This window comes from Molossus molossus, unplaced genomic scaffold (assembly GCF_014108415.1).
Source record: "Molossus molossus isolate mMolMol1 unplaced genomic scaffold, mMolMol1.p scaffold_m16_p_10, whole genome shotgun sequence".
Lineage (NCBI taxonomy): Eukaryota > Metazoa > Chordata > Mammalia > Chiroptera > Molossidae > Molossus > Molossus molossus.
This window is the reverse complement of record NW_023425345.1, coordinates 12,287,154-12,290,875: the sequence shown is the minus strand read 5'-3', so window position 1 is coordinate 12,290,875 and position 3,722 is coordinate 12,287,154. Positions and strand designations below refer to the sequence as shown.

The 3,722-nt window shown below is 48.7% G+C and overlaps 1 pseudogene; it reads right to left on the bottom strand.

The window, feature by feature from the left end:
- Positions 1–1,205: 1,205 nt before the first annotated feature.
- LOC118623297 lies at positions 1,206–2,090 on the bottom strand (annotated as a pseudogene).
- Between the last annotated feature and the right edge of the window lie 1,632 nt (positions 2,091–3,722).

Below are 3,722 nucleotides of genomic sequence, written 5' to 3'. Positions count from 1 at the left end.
ATCATGGGCCCCTGAATTCTATGCGTGGATTCCCTGGGGGTCTGTGGACCTTAGTGTTACAGTGTCTGTGACTACTTTAGGATAGTTCTAGATGGTTCGATACAAATGTGTGTCGGTGACCCTCTTCGCCAGTTAGGACGCCACACTCAGGGGTGATGACAGTAGATCAGAGGGTTCACCTCAAGATCTGTTTTCTTTATTGCTGCTCGGCACCAGGCATCGAACTGATTAGCACAGAGGCTAGCAAAAGTGGGTTTTTATTGGTGAAGTTTGGGTAGAAATGGGCTTTCCTTAGTGGTGTTCAAGATTAGCGGATTGGCCCTGGCCGGTTTGGCTCAGCGGTTAGAGCATCGGCCCGAAGACTGAAGGGTCGTGGGTTTGATTCCTGGTCACGGGCACGTACCTGGCTTGCAGGTTTGGTCCCTGGCCCTGGTCAGGGTTGTGTGGGAGGCAACCAACTGATGTGTCTCTCTCACTTTGATGCTTCTCCCCACCCCACACCCTTCCTCTCACTCTATCTAAAAAAAAATATCAATGGAAAAATATCCTCAGGTGAGGATTAACAACACCAAAAGGTGAGCGGATTGGCTGAAATGCTTTGAGGGCCCCCCACGCTTGGATGAATGGAGCATAAGGACCCAACAAGGCTTGTCCTGTATCCTTAGGGGGTGCCTGAGTGCACCCCGGAGTTGGAGACCAGCTGAGTGTGTAACAGAACCTTGCCTCTGAGGTTTGGTTGTCTAGTCCTCAAAAAAATTACCTGTAACGTGTGAGCAAATCAGCTAAAAAGTCAGAAAGCTGGAACGCAACCCAGTTTATAATTACGCTTGTTAATAAATAAAAATATGTGAGGTGCGGTGCGTTTGGTCTGAGGCTCACTTTCAATATAAGCAGCAGCCAGGCTGCAGAGAAGCTGACCACCACGGACAGCCTCTTAATGTCAGTTCAGAAGTGAGTTTTGTCTGCATTAGAGACACTTAGCTTCACTTTTCTAATTTTAAACACTGTACAAGTATCGCCATCATCTTCGTTTTCTGGGCTCACAGGTGGACGCCGTACCTTATTGCGCCCCTTCCATAGCTGTGTATTGGCGGGGGCTGGAAGGGGCAAAGGGGTTGGCATGGCAGACAACCCGGCGCCAGTGTCCCGGGGGAGGCCAGCGTGCTGGGAAGGAGCACCCGGAGCCTGGAGTGTCGGGGGGCAGCCTAGGACACCTCTGAAGGGCTCCCCGTAGCGGAAGGTCGGGGCCACGCTTCAGCAGGGCGCTTGTTGGTTGCACTGAGATTGATGGATGCCTCCTCCTCTGACCTCCAGGTAGCAAGGCGGTCCCAGGGACAGTGGGGTGATGTGTGGCACAGCACAGTGACAGTTGCCATGGCAGTTTCCTCCTTAGAAAATTGCTGGGTACAGGCATGGTCGGGGGTGACCATATTGGGCTTCAGCAAGGTGCCTTCCAGGTAGATGAGGTGGTTGGTCAGAGCCCGGTAGCCGGCAGCTGGCTCCTTTTCACTGACAGCACCTCGGGTCGTGGTCCCGATCGGGGAGGGGCTCAGGCTCCACATCGGGCCTGATGGTGTTCTGGCATCACAGGCCAGAAGGTTGGCGTTTACCAGGATGGCGAGGGCTGAGGAGGTATGTCCCCCAATCTTCAGCACACAGTACCACTCGGCACAGTCAGCTCTGTCCTTGTACCGGCACAGCGCTCAGACAGCCCATCCAGCCCTTGGGCAGGAGCCTTGCCATTTGTTTCTTCCAGGGGTGCCATGCCCTCGTCTACCTCGATGCCCACACCACCACCCTTGGATTTGATAACTTGGGGGAGGGGATGCCTATCATCTGTTTTCTGATCGAGCGTCTCATGCAAGAGGGTGACACCGTCCACGCAGGGATTCACGCGGTCGCCGGCTGGCGGTCCGAGCCGGTTCTGGGCGTTCTCCGTGCCCACGGACTGCAGCCGCTTGGCTGAGCTCCCAGTGGACTCGTCTGCAGCCAGGATGCCCTTGCGGATCCAGGATGCAGCGAGCAATCTCAGCTGGCTCCTTCCTTTGCTCCAGGGTCAGCGCTGGATATTGGTAGGGCATGGTGCCAATCAGTTCCTGGCACAGGAAAGAGGTGGGTTTGCGGGGTGCAGCGGGGGAGGGACTCTGGATGGGATTCTTGTTCTGGGTCAGGTGGAATCTTCTCAATGATCCCAAAGCGAAGGCTTCTGTAAATGTCTTTTATACTTATATTCTTGCAAATGTATTCTACACTACCCAGCCCTCAAGTCTGTGATATTTACATAACTCAGATGTCTGAGCTGGGGGGCATGCCACTGATGAAGCTTTGAGCAATTTATACTTTTCTATTTGGAGACTTACTGGAGCACAAAGATGATTCTTGTATCCTTAAAATCCTCGCGTTATGTACATACGCTACATTGCCTGGAGCTCTCTGGGGTTTATTATTTCTGGAATATTCACTAATCCTACCCATTTTTCTACGCATCAGCAACATACCTGGTCTGCCATTTCTCATCAATAGATTCATGCATTTGTTTGGGTTGTTATTCGTTATGCAGTGGTGTGCTGGTTAATCGGGAGGGGAGCCCTGATTTGTAGCATTCGCCAATGTCTACGGTGTTAATTAATATTCTCACCATATTAATTTCAAGCTACCGATATTTAACAATGGGCCCACAAAATTCCTGAATATTTAACAAAGGGCCCCCCATTGGAGCTGTGTGACCTTTGTCAATTTATTTAACATCTTTGGGCTTGCTTTCTCCTCTGCAAAACGTGGATATTAACAGTGCCTCCTTCCTGGGGTGAGTGTGGATATTCAATAAGTAGGTGCACTGAAATACTAGCCAGGGTGCCTGTACGCACGCAGTAAATGATGGTTGCAATCACTGTTATGGTTTACAAATACCTGATTATTACCGAATGAATTAAGCCCCAAACAGACAAAATACGCCCTCTCGATTCCCTATTAAGTTGGTGGATTTCCATAGACTGCCAGATAGGTGGGTCATGTAGAGTCATTTTGCTGCACATGAGTCTTTTTTGAGTAGGATTTTGTTCACTTTCATTTAGCAAAGATATTTCTACAATAGCTTTAAGAGTGTCCTGCTGGTATATTGTTGGACTTTCACAACTTTGTCATCTAAAAGAAAAAATCGTTTCATGATTCAAAAAAAAGAACACACAACCTTCTTGAAAGCTTGAAAAATGTCCCTTATGATTTTCGCTCTAATACCCAGAAAGAACTGAATTATACCCTGTTCCTTTGTGTATTTCAGAGGGAACAGAAATGGACTTGCCTGCTTAATGCAGCTAATAATATAGCACATTCCGCTGTCAAAACAGCTTTATCGATTAGCAACACTACCTGTGAACGCTCTACCTGCCTTTGGAAGTTATATTAATGGCCAGCTGCTGAAATTCTGGCAGAGGGAGCATCTGAGTTAATGGCTTTGGTGAGAGCTTCTAAAAAGTCTAGGAGTGTTATAATCTTTCATGTTTATAATAAAGTGTCAAGAGTGTCTGGCTGCATGGTAAAGAATACCTAACCATGCCGGAGCAATAAAGACATTTAATTATCTCTTACTACAAGATGTCTAGCAATAGGCAGTTCCAAGTTGGTGCAATGGCTCATTGATGACTTTCTATTTCTCCCCTCTGTCATCCTCATCATGTTCCTTTTGGTCTCTAGCTTATTGCCTCATGGTTGCAAGATAGCTG